This window comes from Lycorma delicatula, chromosome 9, assembly GCF_047948215.1.
Source record: "Lycorma delicatula isolate Av1 chromosome 9, ASM4794821v1, whole genome shotgun sequence".
Classification (NCBI taxonomy): domain Eukaryota; kingdom Metazoa; phylum Arthropoda; class Insecta; order Hemiptera; family Fulgoridae; genus Lycorma; species Lycorma delicatula.
Window position 1 is genome coordinate 23,476,113 of NC_134463.1, and position 26,863 is coordinate 23,502,975.

At 30.3% G+C, this 26,863-nt stretch overlaps 1 protein-coding gene across 7 annotated transcripts in view; it reads right to left on the reverse strand.

The window, feature by feature from the left end:
• The window catches only part of drpr (multiple EGF like domains draper), a 283,353-nt gene that overhangs the window by 93,549 nt on the left and 162,941 nt on the right, over positions 1–26,863 (reverse strand). For 2 of the 7 annotated variants that reach the window (XM_075375260.1, XM_075375257.1), the window contains exon 5: positions 17,390–17,463. The exons of 4 other annotated variants lie outside the window; for them this stretch is intronic. The gene's annotated coding sequence lies outside the window, so the exon portion shown is untranslated. The remainder of the gene's footprint in view (positions 1–17,389; positions 17,464–26,863) is intronic. One more of the 7 variants, XM_075375258.1, reaches the window with a different exon arrangement.

Genomic DNA, 26,863 nt, shown 5'->3' on the forward strand with positions numbered 1-26,863 from the left:
TTCTTTTTTATTCTCTTTTATTTTTCTATAATTATTTTTCAAAGACCAAGAAAAATAGAGCCATTTTAGACGTCGTGTTAGAATAGAATGTTAAAAATTATACGGAAAGATAAAATTCGAAATGAATAGATGTTAAGATGAATAGGTTTGAAAACAAATTTGTGGCAGAATCTTGTAAAGATATGATCTAGACTAGATCGATGATCCATATATTCAGGTTTCGTTAACTTGTAAATGGGAGGAAAGTGACCTTTCATCAGCAGAATGAAACATACAAATGAGATTGTAGGTCGTAGTAAATATTTTGAGGTTAAAAGAATAGCACAGAACAAGAAAATTAGAGAACAGTATTAAAAAAATCAAATGAATGATGACTTCAAAAAAGAAAAATTTTTTAAAAATCGATAACTATTTTTTAAGACTCGATTATCCTTAATGGAAAAAAAATGTTTAATCGATATTTCTTTTAAATGATTTTTTTAAAAGTACACATCAAGTCAAATCAAATTTATTATATTGGGTAAAGAGTTCATTTTGTAGTTAATTTATAATCTCAATGGTTGCAGGCAACCTAACGTGCTATACAGAGTGTCCCACTAAGAAACGGAGAGATTCTCAAGACATGTTCTACTGGTGAAAATAATGAGAAATAACCATATCAACATAAGTCTGGAAACGCTTTGTTTTTATGTTCCAGCTAGCGAAAGATTTCGCCTCTTCTAATAAAAAGAAGCCCTTTTTGAGACCTAAATTAAGAAGTAAAGTTGGTAGTTTCTTATGTAATTTGAGCTGGTAAATAGTATAAAACAGGTCCAAGAACTGTAACTTCAGTATTTTTTAAGATATCCGACGTAAAACACAAAATTCGGTGTCGAAAAACAAGTTTTTTTTTTTTAGGTTTGTAGTGCAATAACTTTGTTAAATGACTAATAAATGTGGAAAAATTGGTTTTTTATTGATGCAAAACAGACGATAAATAGAGAGAAAATCGTACTGTTATATTTGCACTTAATAAAGTTTCTTCGTGGGACATTCTGTATAAACTACATACCGATATAATAAAGAACAACCATCTTATGACGAGAATAAGAGGAAAGAAGTAGGTAGATGTTGCCATCTTCACTGACCTAAATTAGAACATTCTTCTACATCAGCGTGCTGAAATTTAAAAACAATTAATTATTCCTAAATAAGCGAAATATTCGTACAATACGATGTATGTAGAATGAACGTAATTAAAATCAGAAAAAAGAACTCTGACTTGAATTCTTTATCGAATAAAGAGTGGGTCGGATAATATAGATTCAAAAATGTTCCCTCATTTTTACTTGTGAAACACAGTTCCTTAAATACAATTCTTGTACTTAGTAGGAAAATAAAATTTAGGAAACTGTTACAAACTAATATATATGTGTTTTTAGTACCTTCTTATTCGTTATCGATTAAATATTATATTTACCAAAAACGTAACAACAGAAATAAAAATCTTAATTCTTTTTTTTTACGTACTAATCCTTACGAGATAACTGAATGATATGGAAATTAATCGAAGGTTTAATTTTTCTTTTTTTTATATAAAAATTATTTGCAAACAAATTCATCTGACATTGACACGTGATTTCAAGACACATACAAACAAATAATTATTTTTCAATTCATAATAAAATGCCATCTTTTTGAATAACGATGAAAAAGAAGGAGGTCATTCTAACTCCTTTGTCAAAAATTATACAGCTATTACAATGAAAATTAATTGATAAATAAATAATATTTCCTTTATTAAAAAAGGAAAATACAGACGGACAATCCACAGTTAAAATGGGTTAAAAATTAATGGAAAACCCAAATGGAAAAAGAAGAATTTAATTGAATACCAGTAGTAGTAGCGGTTGAACGAAACTTGTAATAATTCATTACAGTGTAGAACCGGCTTAGAAAAGTTAAAAGGTGTTTGTTCCATTAACCGACCGACCGCTACAAACGATACGGATCATAATTAAGAAGAGGGGGAATTGCCAGAAGTGAGTTTAATGGAACAATTCTAACAAGTCCGGAAGACAAGTTGTATATACTTCCCTTCACTAATAACGGTTCCGCACTCTACTGCAGGCCATTCCAATCCTCAACAATAATAACATACATAAATTAATAACAACAAAAAAAATGTAAAAATTAATAAATCGGTACAAAAAAAATATATATATATATTTTTTAAAGTAAAAAAGAAAATTTATAAAATCATAACATGCATGAAAAGTATAATCATGTAACGGTATAGGACGTGATTTTTTTTTTTAAGAAAAGAAAAAATTGTTAATTAACAAGAAGTAGTATACGCTTTTTAAAAACATAAATAATAACAAGAAAGTGGTTGAAGTAAATTGTTGGATGCCCTCACCTACTCAGCTTGACCAGTAATAAATAAGCCAAAAAAATTACAATGAAATTGTAAACCGTACGGTAAGAGTTTCACAGATATCATTTCTTCCGCTCAAAAAGCAATAATTTCTATAATATAAACAAAACGATACTCATATAAAAAAAAGGTAAAACAATAAACTTCTGTTATCAAAATTTATTAATTTAGAATTTTATTTAAAAAAAATACAGTTGAATATATGTAACAGACGATAATAAACAATGTTTAAGCGTTCCATATAATAAGCAAAAAAAAAAAATTGTTACAAAACTCTTTACCATTTATTAAACAACGAATAATCATAAGAATTATATTATTTCTGTAAATGTAAAAAATTACATTAAATTTGTATTACATGTAAATTAAAACGGGCCAGAGGCAAACGGGTAAGAGTTTTGTAACGAATTTTTGTTTTTTTCTTATTATATGGAACGCTTAAACAATGTTTATTATCTATTATTGTATATTTACTGTCTATTACATATATTTAACATGTATTTTTTTTTTTTTTTTTTTTTTTTTTTTTTTTAATAAATTGTATAAAATCTCTAAAATTAGTAAATCAATTTCATTGAAATTTAGACATGCTGTAGTAGTATATCTGACGTGCATGGAAAAATTTGATGAAGATTGGTCGAGCCGTTTTTGAATAATATTTTGAATAATCAGTGAATTTTTCATACCAGCTTATGCAGTGATTTGGGACTTTTTCCTATTTTTCTTCCAAATCAGTGGTTATTAGGAGATATTCGTAGAGAAATTATATTCTAACCAATCTTAACCTACGCTCGCTAGTTAGCGAGCGAAGCTAGCGTAGGTTAAATTTGGTTAGATTATATTTATAATTATAAGCAATAATGCTTACATTGAACCTCTCTCAGGTACATTTGGAAAACCCATGTTTATAATAAAATCGACGAGTAGAAGTATAGAAGACTAATCCAAGATTGATTGTTAATACGGAAAATTGGTCCTTTTTCGGCCCTTTGGCCGAAATTGTTCCTTTTTCCAAATATTATTTGGTTATTGTTACATAAATGTAAAAATGCGCGTTTTTATTGTAATTTTTGGAAAAAAAGAAACGAAAAATCGGTTTATTTTGCCAGAACTGCAAGAATTGTTTTAAAATTAAAATCAGAAACATTCGAATGTTCTACAATAAGAAAATTGTTTAAAAAAATGCAACAGACAAAAACCGTATATAATGAAAGCGGATTATTTATGCTTGGCGCGCAATATCGTAGCCGGGCTTACACCGTAATATTTAGCTTCATAATTAAAAATAAATAAAAAATAAGTGTTGTCTTTAACTTTACAGCCAATTTCTTAATCTCTCCAGTAATTTCAATTTTATTACACAAAAAACTCGTAATTTTTTTTTCTTCAGTCATTTGACTGGTTTGATGCAGCTCTCCAAGAATCCCTCTCTAGTGGTAGTCGTTTCATTTCCGTATACCCCCTACATCCTACATCTCTAACAATTTGTTTTACATATTTTAAACGCTGCCTACCTACACAATTTTTCCCATCTATATGTCCCTCCAATATTAAAGCGACTATTCCAGGATACATTAATATGTGATCTATAAGTCTGTCTCTTTTTTTAACATATTTTTCCAAATGCTTCTTTCTTCATCGAGTTGTCGCAACACCTGTTCATTTGTCACTTCATCCACCCATCTGATTTTTAACATTCTCCTGTAGTATCACATTTCAAAAGCTTCTAATCTTTTCTTCTCAGATACTCCGATCGTCCAAGTTTCACTTCCATATAAAGCGACACTCCAAACATATACTTTCAAAAATCTTTTCCTGACATTTAAATTAATTTTTGATGTAAACAAATTATATTTCTTACTGAAGGCTCGTTTAGCTTGTGCTATTCGGCATTTTATATCGCTCCTGCTTCGTCCATCTTTAGTAATTCTACTTCCCAAATAACAAAATCCTTCTACTTCCATAATCTTTTCTCTTATATTTTTACATTCAGTGATCCATCTTCGTTATTTCAGCTACATTTCATTGCTTTCGTTTTGTTCATGCTTATTTTCATGCGATAGTTCTTGCGTAGGACTTCATTCATACCGTTCATTGTTCCTTCTAAATCTTTTTTATTGTCAGCTAGAATTACTATATCATCAGCAAATTGTAGCATCTTTATCTTTTCACCTTGTACTGTTTCTCCGGATCAAAATTGTATTTTTTAGCGTACGAAAAATGCCCTCACTTTTCATACGCTAAAAAAAATTTACTTCATTTTACCACATACAAATATTAAATCTATTTTATCGACAAATACTCTCATAAAATCAAACTAAGTAACACAATTTTTTTTTTAATTTCCAAACAAATTGCGTAATAATTAATCTCTTCTTAATTTCTTCATCAAATTTAAGTTTCTTTTTTTTTGGAAACAATAGTTCATCAGTTACTTAAAAAAAAATACATAATTAAAAGAAACCATTAAATACTATAAGAACGAGGTGGTATTTAAAAAAAAAACGTTTAAAATAACTACCTCGAGTTAAGAGGGTTCATTGTACAAATAAAAGGTAGATGTATTTTAAACGAATAAGATAAGGGGGATCTTTTCTGCTAAATACTTTGATGCTTAGCGCAAACATTAGACAAAACAGTGTTTAGTCAAAACTGTTTTATCGTGATGTACATGAATTAATTTAACGACATAGAGTTTAATTAAATGATAGTACATACTCGTCTGTCCGTACTTGCGCGGGTGGGCGGCGCTGGTGAAGCTGTGGGACCCCTAGGCCTCCATATTTTGGCACCCCCGGGGTTGTGCTATACATAATTGCAAACCCAGCCATGGGTAGAGAGGAACGGTGAAGTAGGAATTTTAGTCGGTAGGGCGCGGGCACACATAAGCTGTTAATAACATCTGGCCGAACCCGTGCGAGTCCGAAACTCCCCCACTAGTGAGGGGTACGTAAATTATATTTTTCCGCAACACCGATAATAAACAAATAATAAAAAAATAAAAATAAATATATATATCTTCGTGAAGGACATTAGTTCACTCTGTATCAATATGTGATGCCAATAGCGTTAACCATTTAATTGCTTTACCTCAACAATTTTTTTGTTAAATTAATATTAGAGTATTCACCTACTACATCAGTGACTTATATCACACACATGCGTGCGCGCGCACACACACAAAATTTGACTTCGGTCTTCACGAATTCAGAAGCTGTTGAAAATTCAATCGATGAAGTAGAGACTGAAAATAATCAAAAGTAGTAATAATAATAGTTACACAATAATACCGATTTATACATTATGTATAACTAATAATCACGCTATTATAACAACAAATGTTTAAAAAATGGTCTAGCGCAATCATGTGCGGTGAACTGAGGAATGAGAATGAATGGTAAAAACAGTTTCGCCTTCTATCGTGCATTCTCTAACGCTTAATTATAAGGAAGCAAAAAGACTTGTCCCTAAGCGGCCTGGTTTGGCTGGCCAGCAGTACTAAAGACTGTTTTGTCTACTAATGTACGCTAAGCGTAAATTGAGAAATTGGGTTAGCTTGCGTTAGTGAAATACATCGGGCTGTAAGCTAATCAGACAAAAGTAATAGATTTCTTTTAATTAATTTGTTAATTTAGAGGAATTATATAATTATTTAGTAAGCCTAAGGTCATCCCAAATGTATGGTTGATTAGAACGATTTCTTTTTTATAATGTTTTTCTTTTATGTTATTTTTTTTTTCAAAGTTTGTTAATTTGAAGTTAAAATAACCGTTAGAGATATATATTAATTTTATTTTTGATTCTACATTATTTCTTAATTTTTATGGGTTTGTATGTACTGCAATATGTTTATAATAAACCACACATTTTTTATTAGTATTAATACGTTAAATGCTGAATGAAAGAGCAGAGTACTAAACCAAGTAATATGTAGCCTGTTTCATGTTCAAATGGATATTTTTATAACTGTTGTTGTGAACACAGCTGATCGTAAGACAAGGCGCTAAATAATCACTTCCGTTCGAGAGGTGACACGCAAAACCTTGTCGGCGAAATATTTAATTACTCTTTTTTTAATAAAAAATTTACCTTATCCAGATCGTAATAATGGTTGATTTTTAATAAATATTATTCTATTATACATATATATTCTATACTACTATAAAATTAATTTTCCCACATTCAACTTCTAAAAATAATTTTTTAAAAAACTATTCCTGGCCGAAATAGTTAATGATAGGTAAATAGCCGATAAGTAGAAATTAATTGTTAAAAATCGAACAACGGATAAAATATTATAAAGCCGGCTATTATTAAAAAAGCCATCGCAACAAGATTATAGAAACTTGATGATATTAATAAATAATATAGATCAGTTACTTTTTTCAAGGACAAAACACCCTTAAATATTTAAAAAATAAATTATTGACCGTGTTTAACAAGTATTAATCAATTTAATAACTGAATGACGCAAAAATAGAAGTAGTTTGTTCATAAAACTATACAAGAATTGAATATTAGTCGCCTACTTTATATAAAATAAAAAAAAAATCAACAATCTAGATTTAAATATGATTTAAGAAATATTACATAGAACTGTGTAATACGCTATGTAAAAACACAGAAATTCATTTTATATCTAGCATAGAATAACGCATAAAAATTCACTTCTGTTTCAGATAAGGTAACACGTGGCAGTTTAACAACCAACCGATCTGTTTATCTCAAGGTTATGATTCATTCATAAACATACTCAACAGCAGAAGTAATTAAAAATTTGAATAATTCATCCATAGTGATGAGAATATGAATGAATCATGAAGTGTAAAATATCTATGAAAAATAGAAAATAATATATTCTTTAGAAATAAACATAAAAGTTCTAAGAAAATGATAATTAGCAAAATGGACATTAAAAAAGAAAAAAAATAATAGTAATTTCTTATATTTCAGAAATACGATTAAATAAAATAAACAGATGTTTTATGACTAATAAACAATCGATATAATATCGCACTTGGTAAACATTTCCGTTCAGGAAGAAATAATTTTCTAACAACAGAGTAAATTAATCATATATTTTTTCTTTAAAAAAAATCTATAAATTTAAATTACGAAGTTTTATATTATATATTTATATAATATATATATATATATATACATACGTAAAGAATGTTTCTAAAATGGTGGACTGGCTATACTTTTTTGGGATTCTACTTGTAAAATAAACAAAAAATATCCTTAGGAAAAATTGGAATTTCTCCTTCGTTCTCCCCCTGTCCGAGATTTTGTTTTTTTTATATAAAAATTTATATCTCAAGTTCGGATAGACGAATCACGAATCACATTAATATTTGGAAAGCATCTTAGTAATAAAGTTTTAAAATTAGCGAAAAATCAGGACTTAAATACCTTCGAAAATTACAAAATGGCGGCTAAGTTTATTTTTCAATCATTTATATCTCCATAAATATTAGTTATATCAAAATTTATATAATTTGCTAAAATATATTAAGCCTTTTATTTTGAAAAAAATTGCATTTTTAAAAAAAAAATCGGTTAACAAACAGTCGATTTATGGAAGAAAATTGATATTGTAATTTTGTGTTATAATTATTAGGTCTATTGTTGTGAGAAAATTATTACTTAATTTGATACCAAAAATTTACAATACTAGAATTAACAGTAAATAAAAACAATTAATACTTCATCGAATTGAACGTAAAGTGAAGGACATGAAAACTGACACATTACAACATCAATCTTCAGCCATAACGTAAAAAAGAGTTTCACATGTTTAGCATACGACATGCTCCCTTCTTACAATTTCAGCAACATTTTTGTCATCCCTTGCCGTAAGGGTTAGTCATATCAAAAATTGTTTCAGACAAAAGTTTTAGGTAATGTTTAGAGGGCTAACGACCACTTTAAACCGATTCGATAATGTGCCTATTAAGGGAGGTATGGTTTTTTATTGTCTTCGAAACCCAATTTTTTCCACCCCCTGAGCCAATTTTTAGATAAGTTTTAGGCCCTTTTCCAAAGAATAGTAGGAACTTTAATTTCGAATTCGAAATGTTACTTAATAACAAAGTTATAGCGATATTTTGTTTTTTTTCGAAAAAGTCTCCCCCATTTCCACCTCAATGGTCCGATTTGCCTATTAACGAACTCGACCGATATTTTGGGACGTTATATTTTATGTATCAATTTGAAAGTGATTGACGCAAAATTACGGCAGTTATTGTGTCCACAAGAAAGTGAAATAAATGTATATATAAACTTTTGAACTGACGGTGGTTTTGAGGTCTGGGGATGTGAAACTCGAAATTTTACGAAGTCGAATCATGGTACCCATTACAAAAGATATCTTTCTTATGAAATCTACTTAAAAACCTTTTTCAATTTTCGGAAAGGGGGAAAATTTGGAAGGAACTTTAATTTTAATGATACGATAAGCATGCACCGCATTTACTGAGGTTAATAAAAAATAAGCTTTTGTTTGTAAAATTTTGAGAAAATTGATCCCAAAGAAACTATATACCCCAACTCGGGAGATAATGGCCACACACTTTTATCAACAAATTGCTCCATAAATTTGTGCCAAATTTCATCAAAATTGGTTTATCTAGTCAATAAACCCACCGGGATGGTCTAGTGGTGAACGCATCTTCTCAAATCAGTTGATTTGGAAGTCGAAAGTTCCAGTGTTCAAGTCCTAGTAAAGTCAGTTATTTTTATACGGATTCGAATACTAGATTGTGGATACCGGTGTTCTTTGGCGGTTGGGTTTCAATTAACCACACATCTCAGAAATGGTCGAAGTGAGACTGTACAAGACTACACTTCATTTGCACTCATACATATCATCCTTATTCAGCCTCTGAAATATCTGAACGGTGATTACCGGAGTCTATAAACAGGAAAAAGAAAGTCAAAAGTTATTAAGATTCAAACACACCAACACACGTACGTACGAACATTACTCTCATTTTTTTTTTGGTCCCTTAGACATGAAACGATGAGAAATGCAAAAAACTATACTCCATTTTTCCACTAATTACCGTACTTTCCTTTTTGCAGCATAGCTCTAGAAGTATGATGTCAGGAAAGTTAAAATTAATTATAATCAGCAGACAATAAAAATTATTATAAAAAAAAACGAAATAGAAATACATAACAAAACTATTTCATACACCGACGTAATTTCATACTGGCAATAAAAATTTTTAAAATTAAACCGAAAAGACTACATTCACGAATAACAAATTGAATATTGCAATAAATATTAAAATAAATTTTTATAACTAATTTAAAACGAGATTTTCATGATAAAAGTTGTATTACTAGTAATAAAAATTATTTATAACGTAATAGAAATTTTTATTTAAAAAAAAAATTGAAATGCGTTTAAATAACATTAAATATAATTAAAAATGTTATAATAATATAATTAATCTTATTAATAAATCAATTAGAAAAATTAAGGTTAATTAAAACACTTAAAATAACAAATGCATAAAAAAAATAAAAATTAATAACGTGACATATTAATGGAATAGCATGTGATTAAATGATCGTAGAAAGTCACGTAAAAGAAAAATGTCATGTACAGTACATCAATTAATAATCAAGAAACTTTTAAATATAACTTTTTCTTGAAAAAATAAAAAAAAAAATTTTATCGTCTAGAAAGAGATTATAATACTTTATGCGCAACAGTAAATATGAAAATGACTTCATACAAAAATTAAACCAATTCACGATGATTTTTATTTTGTTTGAAAATTAGCCTATATTTTTTTAAGCTTACAAAGCAAAAAAAGTATGTTATAAACAAAGTTCAGTAATTTATATCCAATCTGTACGGAAATATATAAAAAATATTAACTAATTTATTCATATAATTTATCAAAGTTTATTAATGAAGTTTGAATTTAATATCGGAATTATTCAAGTACATGTGGTTTAAATTACTGAAAAACCACAGTATACTACCAACAATGAAGAATTCGATGGATAAATACTTAATATAATAATAAGAATTATATGATAAAGTTACCTTCGTATATTATTTTGTAAGTTACCTCTCTCTTTTCCTGTTTAGCCTCCGGTAACTACAGTTTAGATAATTCTTCAGAGGATGAATGAGGATGATATGTAGTATGAGTGTAAATGAACTGTAGTCTTGTACATTCTCAGTTCGACCATTCCTGAGATGCGTGATTAATTGAAATCCAAAACAACCAAAGAACACCGGTATCCACGATCTAGGATTCAAATCCGTGTAAAAATAACTGGCTTTACTAGGACTTGAACGCTGTAACTCTCGACTTTCCAAATCAGCTGATTTGGGAAGACGCGTTAACCACTAGACCAACCCGATGGGTTGGTCTAGGATATTATTTACCTCCCGGAGCTCCTGGGTACGAATCCCGGTCAGGTATGGCATTTTCCACACACGCTACAACACACTCATCTCATCCTCTGCGGAAAGAATTGCTTGACTGCAGACCCGGAGGTTAAAAAAAAGAAGAGAATATTATTTACCTAGGATATTAAGTTACTTCAGGATATTATTTTCCTTGATATTTTTACAAATCGTACAAGTGAAGATAATTAAGAAAATTATCTCTAATGGTGAGTTTTTATTTTGTCCTTGATTACTTACAGATTATAGAATCTATCTCAATGAAACTTGGATAATCTATTTTATATATCTAACTAAAATCTTAAATACTTACTAATTATATATATATATATATATATATATATATATATTTCACGGGTCGATTTTTGGTTAAAAATTGTTTAATGATAAAAAAAGAAACATACAAAATTTAAAGTAACAAAAACAACGTTACTCTTGGTACCAGTTCTAAGTACTACATACATGAAGTTTGTTCAGAAGATAACCGAACTTTATATTTTTAATTTTTATTATTAATTTTGCAGATTATTGGTCCTTGTCCTCTTCAAAGTACTCCCCTCCCCTAATAACATATTTTTTCCCAGCGGTGTTTGCACTTCGCGAAGCAGATCTGGATATCTTAATTTAAATTGGTCTTTAAGGTCCGTGACGAATTTGCTTTAATGTCATCAAAAGTCTCAAAACAGCGTCCTTTTATCACCGATTTTAATTTTTGGGAATACAAAAAATCACAAGGAGCCAGCCTGGTCTGGCGAGTAGGGTGGATGAGGGAGGACAATCTGATTTTTGGCACAAAACTGACAAATTGACAAAGTTGAATGTGCGGACGCGCCGTCGTTGTAAAGGACCATGAGTTGTCTCGCCTCAACTCTAGTCTCTTTTTGCGAATTTTTTACGTAATCGTTATAAAACGCCTTCACCGTTAACCGTTTCACCTTGACAGAAGAATCCAAAATGAACAATTCCAGTAAAATTGAAAAAAAGAACAAGATAATATCACTTTAACATTGGATCAAAACTGACCAGTTTTCTTGGGGCATAAAGAACTTTTGTCTCGATGTCGTAGCCGTGAATCCAGTTTTTGTCTCCCGTTATGATCCTTTGCACGAATGTTTCAACGTCATAGGTTTGTTCAAGAAGTTGCCGGCAAACGTCCACTCGATGTTCTTTCTGCTGTTCGGTCATCAAACGACGAACAAACTTTACTGCAACTCGATAATGTCCAATTTTTCAGTTAAATGTCACGGCATCATCCGATTGAGATGATAATCTCTTCTATAAGTTCTCTGATCGTCAATCGGCATCAGATCGTTGATTTTTTGAACGCGGGTGTCATGAGTTGAAGTTCGAAGGCCTTTCTGGTCGAGGGTCATCTTCAATCGACTGACGACCAGTTTTAAATCAAAAAAACCATTTGTAACATTGCGTACGATCCAGAGCATCATCTCCGTAAGCTTGTTTCAAAAGCTGAAACGTTTCTGTGAAAGTTTTCTCAATTTCACGCAGAATTTTACGTTGTATAGTTGCTTACGAAAATCACATATTACAAAAATCGCTACTAACATTTAAACACGTTGCACTTAATTAACAATAACACAAAAACTAAACGAGATAACAACAATCCAAAAAACATGTGGTTACAGAGGAGATTGTGCAGAACACAATGCTGCCAACCGCACGCACTAAATATTCTCCGTTGGCGCGTAATTGAAAATATTCTATTATTTTCTAAACAGACGTCGCTAAAGTTAAACGCATAAAACGTGTTTCCTAAAACATTTTTTTAAACCTTTTTATTTAATTTTATCCTATAATTGAAAAGAAGACGTTGAAAACCGTTGATAAAAATATTAATTTTATAATTTTTCTTTAAGTTTACGGTCATTTAAAAAAAAAAAACTGGTAGATGTGTATTTAATTAAAAATAATGTTTAAACAATTAACAATGTTAAATTAATCGAAACTAGACGGGCATACTTATGCTAAAGGCAATCTCATAGTTAAACACTGATTAGCCTGTGTTGGAAATACCAGTAATTTAGATATTTTTAAGATAAATTTACGCTTTCGACTGTAATTGTCTTAAAGACAAAGTTTTTTGTTGTTTTATTTTTTTGATTTTATTCTTCAACAATAATTAATTATTCCTTCAATATTTATTTTATATTTATTTAATTTTTTATATGAATTCTTCATATCTACTGATGATAATTGTTTAAAATCGAAACGGGCATTTAGTTTTAGATTTAATTAAAACATTTCCTCAACGGTTATATATCTTTTGTTTACCAATTTATTTGAATAACGGAAAAAAATATGTTAAGTTTTTTGTGTACTTTTTTTTAGTTTTTAAATATTTTTCCTTAAATAATTAGTTAATCTAAATCGTTCTAATGAAATAAATCCCATGAAAAACAAATTGGTTCTATCAAAGTATAAGGAATCTCAGTTCGGAATTTCAGAATAATATCGCATGAAAAATACTTAAAATTCTATTTCGTTTTAATTTGTATCAAATCACTTTTTGAATTAGAATCTATCAAGAGTGAAAAAATCACAATTCTTTTTTATCTTAATTTTCAACCAGAATGGAAATCATTGCTCTCACAAAAATTATTTTCTTTTTAATTAGTTATTTTGTCCCTCGATTTTTTTTTTGTGAATGAGAAAGTGTTGCTATAAATAAATTAAGACATTATTAATCCTTTAACCAAGTAAATACATTTAACAAATCTCGTTATATATCAACCCACCTTTGTCTCTCCTTTAAGATTAAAAAGTAAATTGCTTTAAAAACTCCCACCAAAACCTAGTATAGGGTGTTTAAGTGACGGATTAATTTTTAAGCATTCGTCTGAGTCTCAAAAGTTGATTCTGGAATTCAAACTTCTAAAATGACTTTAACTCAGTATTTTCCATCACTCGAAATCAAAAACATTTATGACAGTATTATCAAAAATCATCTTTCAAAATCGGAATGAAAAAAAAACCATCACGTTCTGAAGTTTAACATGGGTCCGTATACCTAACAAGTAACGAATTAACAGAGATAAATTCGCTTTAAATGAAAAGATGTTTAGTAAAACAGCTAAAAAAAACTGGCAGGTTACTCTTGAGATAAGAACAGACTTATGACTAATCCTAATATGAGGAAAAAGATTTTCTTTCAAATCGGTTCACCCGTTCTTGCATGATATCAGATCAAGTAGATAACAGCAATAATAATGATTATTTTTAATTTTTTTATGGAAATGCAAAGATATCAAATTAAAAAGATAAGAATAAAAACATTTGAATGTAGCTTGAAAGAACATTAACGATTCTATACAAATGGGCAGTATATGAATAAATGAGATTTTGTTTTTATTACAATACATACATCGACAAATTTCAAACAATTTTTTTTTTTTGTTTATTTTGTACAAGAATGTTTTAAGTTGACAATTTAATAGGAAAAAAGGAAAAGAAAACAGGAATTATATACAGATTGTAAATAAAGAAAACGAAGAATAGTAATCCCCGATGATAAAATTTAAAAAAACGAATAAAAATTTATGAATACAACACTATGAAAAACCCCTAATGAAAATCAATATCAGTACTGAACAATAATGAAATATGACAAAAATTAATATATGGATATGAATTTCGGATAATTTGATTCGGACAAAACGTTTCCTTTAGAAAAAAATTACATCGGACAATGCACTTGTTAGCGCTTGTGTAATATAAATCTTAAAAAAAAATTAAATCAATAAAAAAGTTTTATATTCAAAAGAAAATTAAATATAAAACTCTCCCTGTTTTGTGTGGGGTGGTTATTATTTCTATTGTAGGGGTTGAAATGGATTATGTTCCGGCATTATTACGACTGTAGCAAACAGGAGGGTTGTTATTCTAGGGGATATTAATGAACAAGACATGTGGGAGAACGTAGTTCTTTGAAAGGGGATGAATTTTGATAGTTCTGTTTTCTAAAGAGCTGCATAGCGTAATCAATAGTACAAAAAAATAATTTATCGAAGTGTTATATCGCATGCGCAAAAATTAATTTTCCTTCTCTAGACTGGATTGCTCTGGTACTATATAAAACACCAAAAGTAATCCCACGACACCAATATTAAACAAACAATTTAATATAATACCAAAAACTAATCCTTTCGTGTATAATAATACCTAAATAAACAAATTTTAAAACCGGTATAAATTATCAGAGTTAAATTAAGTATATTAATTTAACCCGCCGGGTTAGTCTAGTGGTTAAACTCATCATCGCAAAATCAGCTGAATTTTGAAGTTGAGAGTCCTAAGATTCGAGTCCTTGTAAAGGCAGTTGCTTTTTTTATGGATTTGAATACTAGACTGTAGATACCGGTGTTCTTTGGTGGTTGGGGTTCAATTAACTACACGTCTCAGGAGTGGTCGACCTGAGTCTGTTCAGGACTAGATATTTACCGGTACATTTGCACTTACATTTGTAGCTACAGGTCTGGCAAACCGGTAACAGTAATTGCATTTGCCTATGTACATACACCCAGATCTGGCAGCAAGCTGGAAAAACTGGTTGTAATAATAATAATAAAGTACATTAACTTTTCATTATTATATACATTACATGTATCCTTTATGATCAGATGGTTTCAAAATAATCAGAATTACAGGAACATAAAATATGAGAATTAAGAATGAAATTCCGATGAAAGATTCTTTTAGATCTACCAGTAGTAACTAATTGCTAAGCTACATTCTAATGGAACATCTAAGCATCCTAAAAAATTTAAGGAGGTGAAATGTAAAATAAAAAGGCCAAAGCTTAGTCAAATAAATCTGTTTTCCCTAAGAAAACAGTTAAATAACACGACACTACATGCACTTTATTTGCATGCCATTAACATCTACTGCATTAATAGCCAATGACCGCAGCAATCGATGCTACTTCACAATAAAAAAAAACGTTACTCAGAAATTACAATCAACATTATTTACCAAAAATATATTAGGCTTTTAATCCGCTAGATACTAGATTGGATACTGGTGTTCTTTGGTGGTTGGGTTTCAATTAACCACATATCTCCGGAATGGTCGACCTCAGACTATACAAGACCCTTCATTTACATTCATACAAATCATCCTCATTCATCTTCTGAAGTAATACCTTACGGTAGTTCCGGAGGTTAAACGGAAAAAGAAAGTACGTATAGTCTCGAATCCTGAAATCGATAGTTATGGATCAGGTTGAATGAATAACTTGGATAAACCATAAAGAAATTTGATCTCAGATGGCTGTTTAAAATCCGTACGAAAGAAAGTTTCTAATTTGATCTAGATTTCTTTAGGATCCGGTCTACTGATCAAGGGTCAATAATTTGCTGCTTCTCATTCTTCGATAGAAACCCTGAACTGCAGAGATGTTTTGAACGGATATTTAGAGGTTTTATTTCCCAGAAAGTTAACATTTATCCCAATATTTGAAATTCAATGCCATAAAAAAGAGAATAATTATCAATCCTCGGATTAACTATCCCTGAGGATTGATCATCTCTAATTTGGTATATATCCTTCACCGATTCACATCAAGTTTTCTTAGTAGTAATCTATCGATTTTAGGTAGATGGTAAGTAGATTTAAACCAGCGATTCTATTCTATCTTCTGATCTGCTCGGTGATTCTGTTTCTCACCTGGTGGATGTAAAAAAAAAATCTTATGTGGACACCACATGACTTCCTTGTTCGCCTATTAAATTACATATACACATTTTCTGCTGCACTTCATTTTAACTTATTTCATGTGAAAGTGAGATACGATCCTCCAATTCTTTAATAGTGGACAGTTACACAATTGCATTGTGGTGAACGCCACATTGCATCACATTTTTTTGTGGTGTCCGTATCAGTATTTTATATTAGTTTATATACTAATTTTTTTTACGCCACTCAAGTAGTTATGTAGTATAAGTAAGAACGTGTAAAATCCGTAACCATGCACACATCGGTTCGAATCCGATTTCATATACATTTTTTTTAACTTTGTTTTAATGTAAATATATTGATTTATTAATAATTATTAACGTCTGTAAATCAATTTGAATTAAAATGAAAAGTACATAAAATTATATTTCAATAACTTCTGATTTTTTCATATTTATTTTTTCAATCGGAGGTTAATAATCATTAATAAATCATTATATTAAAAAAAAAAGAAAAGGAGGTGAAGTCGGATTCGAACCAATGTGCCTCCCTCTTTTAAGATCCAAATATTTCATTAATTAAAATTTTATTTGGCTACCAAATGAAACCAAGTAACCAATGAAAATAAGTACCACTTATGATATATCGTTGAAAAACTCTCTATGAGGACTTATTACAGCAGTTAAGGTAAAGTCCAAAATCCAAGTTTTTTGAATTTTGGGCTTTTTTGGTCACTTGTGGTCCAGTCAATTTCAATCAAAAGGGAACATTCACAACTAGATGTTACGACAGTCGTAAATACCAAATTTCAACATTCTACGGCTAATCGTTTTTGAGTTATACGAGATACATACTTACGTACAGACGTCACGCCGAAACTAGTCAAAATGGATTCAGGGATGGTCAAAATGGATATTTCCGTTTAAATCTGAAAACCGAAATTTTTGGCGATTACAATACTTCCTTTACTTAATAACACATTTTTTTTAAGGAACTAAAAAAACGTTTAACCTGGGACAAAGCTGGATAACGGAGTTCATAATTGTTTCTAAACAAAGGAAAAAAAGGTCCACGGCCGAAGTCACATCAAATAAACTGATTTCCATGGATTTCCACAAACGTGAATTTAAACAACGAAAATTTAAGTGTAGTTTCTCTGCTTGCTGCTGATAAATAGTTATTTATTAGTGTTTAACGACCATAGGAATCAATCCCAGTTAAATGTGAGGAAAAAACCACGAGAAATTGTGATCAAGGTTGTTTATTACATAATCGTTATAAGAATCATAATATATCTAAATTACTTTTATAATTTCATTGATTGCCGTCAGATCTAATATATTTTTTTAAATATCCACAGTGTACGAAATACACATTTACAACACATTTAATTAATTATAACTATAAATCAGATAAATAAAAATAATTTACCTTCTGAATTAATTTAATACTAATATATTTTTGAAATAATAATAAAGTTTCTCACTACCATCACATTGAACTCGTCTTTATGAACGATATAAAATTAAAATTACTGCATCTCACAGATATTTTGTCCATCTACATAAGAATGTATATTTTAAACAATAGAAAATTAAAGTTTTGCCCATACAATTAATTACGATATCATACAATTTCATACGCATTAAAACGTCTCCTTGATTTGTGTTAATTTGTCAGAGCAAAGTAGAAGACCTGTCTGTACCACCTTAATCAAGAGCACCGAGAATCTACTATAACTCAAATACAATCTAGGTTTGTCTTCACTTAAATATTTACTTGGGGATCTCATCCAACCCGTTATCAGAATTTATTTTGTGTAGTGCATTATACAAAACGAATTAACGAAAACTAATTAATTTTTTTTTGAGACTACATTGCTATAATCATTACCACAAAAGGAAGTTTTTAGCGTATTAAAAAAGGCCATTCCTAATCGGGATTCAAACCCGGGACCTCCGGGTCCTGGGTTAATTAACAAACTAATTAGTATATAATTTACAACAGTTTATTTTATCACTGTTTCAAAAACAGTTCTAAACCGCTTTGGTATAAAACCTTTTATTTGATTTATAACAATATAATTAACTGGAAAACAAGATTACTCAATAAAACATTTCACAAAGAACTTTACTTAAAATCTAAATCCACATTTCGATTGATTAACAATCGAAATCATCAGTAGAAACTAAGGAAAAAGTATATAATAAATAAAAATAAAAAATTAAATGCTGTAAATGAAAACTAAACGACATTTACTTATCAATCAATATAAAACAAGTATTTTTAGCTAGGATTTCAGAACAAGAACAAAAAATAATAATAAAAAACCCACTGAAATAATAAAATAAGACATAACAACAGTAATAATAAAAATAATGAACGACAACAATAAACAACTCACAATAATAATTAGAACAATGATGCAAACAGGAAACAATAATAATAAATGTCAATAATAAGCAAATAATAATCAGTAATCACAATCACAACAATATTAATAATAATAACAGACAGTGATTACATACAAAAAAGAATTTAAAGTTATCGTCAGAGTTTATACACAGGTAGTTAAATAATGAAAACCAGAATTCAGTCCCATTGGCAAAAAAACAATAGCATGACCGTTAATATTAATACTTTTAACAACTAGTCTTGTATTAACAAAAGTAGTTCAACAGATAACACAACTATAAAGTTCTTTCTCTACAAATACCTTTTCTGTTCACAAATAAAACTACCCTAGCAATTTACGAATGAAATTTAATACAGTATCTCTTTCGCTTATATTCTAACAGTACTTCACCGAACCACTTCTTCTTTTTGTGAACTGGAATTATATAAAAACAGAGTATTCACTTCCCAACAATTGTGAGTATTGACTATTCAAGAGCTTTCAGATTATTCTTTCATCACCAGGGATTACTGATTAATTACGAATTTTATAACTGTGCATATAAATTGTTATTAAACTGAAAATAAAATTTCAAATTATTACGTTCGTAACAGTTGACTGTGAACAATTGAAATAAGCCAACGTTAAAAGAAAAACGTCTTGTCAGTAAGATGTTATAACTGTTATGCGGTATAAATTGAATCAGTCAGCCAACTTAATAATTAATAATTACTGCATAATCTGTTTGAATAAAATATCATTATCAAATCTGATTTGTTCATCTATAAATTTATTATTATTCATATATGTATGAAATTTCTCCAATATACTAGTTTTATGAATGTTATTAGTATATTCCAATATTTAAAAGAATTCGTTTGGATTGTAATTATGTCCATTCTCTATAATGTGATTAGCAAAGTTAGATCGATCTGAACTTAGTACTTTTTAAGAAAGATTTGCAGTTGGCACTTTTCAGAAAACTGGAATTACTCGTGACATCACCTTAATTGCGTCGAACCTGCACTATAAATTCGCTCCTTCACTGACCTTTTCGTACAATACTCTCCCTTCAAACTCGCATAATAACTTCGCGCTTAGAACTCTATCGAAGAACTGATTGTCAACAGGTCTTCCCTGGAGTATTTATATACCTATCTTCTTTACCTGCAGACCAGACCCCAGTTGAGCTTGAGAACGGATTGACCGAGCCCTTTCATTCCCATGCATTTCTAACCTGGGTCCGATAACTCTTCTCACGAAACAACATCTGTTTAGGTGTGTTTGTGAACAGTATTACAAAGGAAAATTGTTAAACGGATCTGTTACCTTCACTAAAAAGGTTCCTTTTAGCCCCTTTCTTGATTCCTCCCATTATTATATTTTCTACTACATTCTTCTTAATGAGTAGGAATCCGTTATTTAGGTCCGTTATACCGGTCTTGTTACAATATTAAAAATATTTTTAAAAATTACAACTTGTAAGGTGAATTCTATGAAAGTGATCACTGTCCTCAGAAACGCGAAATATAAAATTAAATCTATTCGGATACAATAAAGAAATACTGAAATTAAAATAAGGAGGATTATAACTTCACATTAATATAGAAGATTCAAGAAATTGTTGTGAACACAAAATTATTATTAGAAACGAGTTTTTAAAAAATGAAAAAAATTTAAATAGTTGGGAAATGCATTATTGAAGTCGTATACGTAAGTGACATCTAATAATCTTTTAGAATTTTAAAGTACTTAGGTGAAAATTTTCAATCATAAGAATATTTAAAGATTATTCCTTTCGTTAAAATATTTTTCGTAAGCGTATTTGTTCGTGGGAGGAGCATCTCTTTGATTGGTTTAAGATTCATCATGCTGTCTTTATCTCTCATGAGATAAGTCTTATGTACTCAATCTACCACAGAAGAGATGCTACAACCAAGCAGCGGAAGGCAGTCTGAATTAGAAGTTAAATGTTTTTAAACTAAATTCGCGCCCAAATTCTAATCAACAGTTATTTGTATGTTTCCGATTTTATTTATTACTAGCAGACCCAGTAATACTTTGCTATTGCTAGATTTGAGTATATATTGATTAAATGAACACAATTGAAAGTTTGATACAACATTAACAAAATGAACATTACGGAACATCATAAAATTTAACCTTTCCCTTTTCCCCTATCCTTTTTCCCTTTTCGCCATTTTCATATTACCATAAGCCATTTCCCCCTTTCCCTTTCTTCCTTGTTCCATTTCCCCTTTTTCTTTTTTTTCTCCTTTCCATTTCAATTTCCTTTTTCGATTTTCACCTTTCTCTCTTTTTCCCCGAGCGTAAATCGGTCCAGTAGTTTTTTAGTCTACAGCAGACACACATATCGGAAACATTGAAACGGAATTGTAAAATATTTATTGCAGCTTGTGTTGTTTTTACGACCAACAGATAGCGCTGTTTTTTAAAAAGAAAGCATGTTTTTACCTGTCACAGGTGTGACACATATTAGGTATATAAATAGTAGGTGTATAAAAACACTCGCTATAAAAAAATAGTAGATATATAACATTTCAAAGCAATAGGTGAAGAACTTTGGGAGATTTAGAATTTTGAACAAACGAACATTTACATTTTTATTTATATAGATTTTAAAATCCCGGCTAAAAGTACTGTTTATTGTCAATTAATATTTTTTTTATTATTATTTTATAAAAATTTCTTTAAGTCTACTGACGATGATTGTAAAACAATCGAAATGTTCATTTCCATTTTAAGTAAGAATCTATTTTAATAACTATTCAACATAATTCTTTATTTGTATTAAGCTTAGAATGGATATTAGAAAAAATATTTCAACAAAAATAGAATAAAGTAGGCAAACTCATACTACCACTATTGCACATATACATATTTTTGTTAACATTAATAAAAAAATTGTACTTTTAAAATTAGATTTAACGTTTAGTTTTGAAAGTGTAAAGATTTATTTTCTTCCTCATTAAAATATCAATATATTTTAACTGATTTGCTACGGCATAATGTAAAATATATATGAAATATTGAGGAATATATAAAATTTAAAAAAATGCATAACTTTTTATAGAAAATTTGGTAAAACATTCAATCATAATGTTTGGAGCCATCACTCAATTATTAAACTATGAGCTTTGAATTATTAAACTACGTAGTCTCCCTTCTTAAGAATACTTAAACTTAAAAAAACTCTTTCGGCACGCCGGAAGACGGAGGTAGATTTCACCGGTGCTAAGTAGGGAATAAAAAAGATTTCCACCTTAAAGTTAAGAAAAACTTCAAATTTACTCAATACGACAATGATTGCGTGTGAAAAAAGTTTCACATGTTTAGCATACGACAAGCCCTATCTTCTTACAATTCCAGCAAAATTTTGGTCATCCCTTGCCGTAAGGGTTGGTCATAACAAAAATTGTTTCAGACAAAGGTTTTAGGTAATTTTTTGAGAACTAACGACCACTTTAAACCGATTCGATACTGTACCTATTAAGGGAGGACTGATTCTTTTTTGTCAACGAAACCCCATTTTAACCCCCTGGGCCAATGGTAGGTGAAATAAAAATAAATATCGATATTTTACTTATAAAATAAATAAAAATCGATATTTTACTTATAAGAAAGTTATAGCGATATTTTGTTTTTTTTTCGAAAAAGCCCCCCATTTCCACCGGCATGGTCCGATTTTTCCAATTAACAAACTCGACCGAGATTTTTGTTCATTATATTTTATGTATCAATTTGAAAGTGATTGCCGCAAAATTACTGCAGTTATCGTGTCCACAAGAAACTGAAATTATATATAAATTTTTGAATTGACGGTGGTTTTGGGGTCTGAGGTATGTGAAATGCGAAGATATGTCGAAATTTTTCGGAAGTCGAATCATGGCACCCATTGCAGTAGGTAGCTTTCTTATGAAATCTACTTAAAAATGCCAGAATACGCGTCGTTTAACAGGTTCAAAATGAATGAATGAAACCGATAGGAAATATTTTCTTTTATTCCCGTATCTGAATCATAAGATAGGTTCCACTACGTTCAATCTCTTACGTTGAACTAAGAGGTTTTAACATTTAAAATATTCAGATCCTCTTAGCAAATCCATAATGGAAAAAATCTGCTTAGTTGTAACAAATTTTATTCACTTTGAACAAGATTCTTAGTACACATAAATTAGATGTATCAAAAAAAGGTAGGGAGTGAAAAAAATGTTCATTAAGTTAACTTTTCTGAAATGCTGTTCTTTCTACAATTCTCTAATCACAACACACACTCGCATATATATATATATTTTTTTTTTTTGGAAAATTCGTGGAATCATTCAAAATTATATAGACTATATAATTATCTAGAAAGTGTGGTTACTGGTAACATATAAAACAACCTAATATCTTTTACGTCATAATTTTATCCATATGATTAAAAAGTTATTCATTGTTTCTAACAAAAATGAATCATTGTTCAAAGATCGTGCAATTCGTTATCTATGGTATATGTAGTTAAAAAAACTGCCGATTAATTAATTGTTAATATTACTTTTTTTTGTAAAACTATTTTTTTTTAAATAGGTCAAATACTAATTATAAATATTATTATGGTGAATAAGCAAAATTAATCGCGTTAACTTATTAATCATAAATGAATTCTATTATTTAATTTCAACAGTATGACTGATCGCACAAAAACTAAAAAATAAGTTAAAAAAACTCCTCAAGAAGAAAATTTTTGTACGTTTTTATTATTATCTTTACCAGAATATGTATAACTTTATTTACGTATATTAAAAAAACCCACAAACTGAGTGAAACAACTTATACAACTCACTGTTTCAAAACAGAAAAGGATATATATATATATATATATATATATATATATATATATATATATATATATATATATAATCCTTTGTTTACATTTTTTATTATAGTTGTAAGTATGTAATGCATCTGAAGTACAAGAAAAGGCATCAATCACAGTTATTTTCCTTGAGAGTAATGATATTTCATTATCACTGTTCATTATGAATAGTGTAACTTGTAGGGTTGAAAAAGCAACAGTAAATCTGATGGGCTTAATATGCTATATTCAACAATATATTCGGCTCAATTTAAAAATAAACCACAACACATTTCTTCTTAGTGAGATCTTTGACAAACATAGGATTCCTATTATATATGAAAATGGCTAATCGTTTTTAATACTTTAATTTAATTTCATGTCAGATCGTCTACAATCAATACACGTTATGGCATTTAACCTATATCTATATAAATAAAAATTTAAATGTTCGTTTGTTCAAAATCTTAAATCTAAGAAAGTTCTTCACCGATTGCTTTGAAATTTTGAAACAACGTTGCATTCGAATACGCGCGTTTTTATATACGGTTACCACATATATGCCTAATTTAATATCGGCGGCCGAACACGGTATAGCAACTCAATTGCGAACTGGCGCGCAGTATACGGACGCGCTGATACAAGGATCACAACCTCCGCGCAGTTCTCCCACCATAGCGCCGCTGCAGCCCCACCATTCTCAGGCTCCAATAAAAGAGCGTTCACCACGAGAGTGATCGCAATTCATCGTCGACCACCACCTGAAGAAGACCAAGAAAAATAATATGGAAAAAGACAGAAGTTCCCTGACCGACTCAACGTGGGACCTCCCGGCGGATGCCAACATCCCCACCGGAGCAGCAGGCCTGGTCGGCCCGACGAGGGAGTCGCTGGACGAGAACGCTACCTTCCCGCTCTAGCTCCAGCTCGCCGCGCTTCAATCACCCTGGCCGGCCCGGCGTGGGGTCGCTCGGGGAGAACCGCTTCGGCTGCGCCGGCGAAGGACGACCGACGCCGAACCGACACTGCGGGGCTCTGGAAGCCACCACTGCCACGCTGTGGTGAGTACCCAACTGCCGCTGAGCAAAAGACCGGTCGGACTTCAATGGACGAGCCGCAACTCCCCGACTTCGCCGGAAATCCAACAGCTTTTCTCGGAGCTAACGCAAAAAACAGACCTTTTTAGGGCCACCACAAGGTTATGGTTATGGTTATGGGCCACCACAAGGTTATTACGAACCGTCAAAGTCGTTCGACAACAACAGCCCTTTTCAGGGCTACCCTAAGATTGGCAAATACAACGAGCTATCGAAGCTAATCGACGACAAGACGGCCCTTTTCAGGGCCACCATAAGGTTAGTAAGTGGCACGTGCCGTCGAAACCATTCGCCGACAACATCTACTACTTACATACTTAAGATGCCACACCTGTAACAGGTAAAAACATGTTTTTTTTTTTTAAAACAGCGCCATCTGTTGGACATAAAAGCAACACACGCTATAGTGAGTATTTTGCGATTCCATTTCAATGTTTCCGATATGTGTGTACACTATAGATTAAAAAACTACTGGATCGATTTACGCGCAGGGAAAAGGGAGAAAGGTGAAAATCGGAAAAGGGAAGAAGGTAAAGAGGAAAATGTAAAAGGAAAGAAGAAAGGGGGAAAGCGAAATAATGTAAAGATAAATGTGGGAAGGAATGGGAAAAGGAGAGGGGAAATGAGTGAAAGTAAAGGGAAAGGGAAAATGGTAAAAATGAAAATGGAGAAAAGGGAAAATGTAAAGGGGGGAATGAGAATATAAAAGGGAAAGGTTAAATTTTGTGAAGTTCCGTAATGTTCATTTTGTAAATGTTTTATCAAACTTTCAATTGTGTTCATTAATCTATATACTCAAATCTAGCAGTAGCGAAGCATTGCCTAGTCTGCTAGTAACACAATAAGAATACAATATTCAAGCACATCTGAATTTCATGTAATTTTAACTAATATCGCACTAGGTAAAATATTAGACTATTCTCCATTATTAACGAATAAACCTTTTTTTCCAATAGATTGGAAACCACAGATAAAATTGTTCTTTCAAACACTATTTGAGATTTTATTTTGTAACAGTTTTAGCTGTACCAATAAATATACAAAGAGAAGTGCCTATTAATCTTGAGATTACGAAAATTTCAAAGGAAAAAGGTTTCTGATTCTTTATTATTTTATGATGAATCCATATGTATTAAGATTGATTTCGATATTTTATTTCATGTACTGTTGTACTAAAAGGTTAAACAATGCAATAATATTTACACATGTTTAAAATTACAACCGAAAATATAAAGGGCTTTTAAACAACAAAAAAAGCCGATAGAAAACTGCATAACTAAAAGTTATGTAATAATAATTTTGTAGTCGAAGATGAAAATGTCTAAGGAAAATAGATCTAACGAAATATTGGAATCGAAACTGAAGATTTAGTTAAAATCGAATAAAATGAGATAATAAATGAATTCTTAACAAGAAACGTGAACTTAATTATAAAGAAAACTCAATAAAAAAAATCGCAAACAAATTCGCTTTTATATTTTGACGAACTGTGTTTTTTCCTTGCATATACGAGTATGGTGGCTATCCCTTTTGATTATGAAAAATACATAATTTTTCCCAAAAGCGTACAAATAACACTTAAAAAACACGTAAAAAAAGATATTTTTTTTTTACTCGTACCCTCAATAAAATTTTGAGATACGGAATCCATGTTGACCGTAATCCCCACCCCAATCCCTTGACATATAGTAACCAAAATTAAAAGCCATAAACGAACCGTGTTCAAAAGTAATCGTACAAAATTTCATAATAATCGGTTAATCCAGTCTGAAGATATCAAAGAAAACAATAACCGATAAAAAAAAATCAAATCAATTAAGAAGACACCAGGATATACCACTCTTGAATGAAATTGCCCAAAAACATAAATCTTTGGAAGTTTGCCCACAAACTCTGAAAATAGTTGCAAGAAACACAGGGAAAACGGTGAAAGTGCGTATTAATAAAGATGGCGGCTACTTACAGCACATACTCTAGA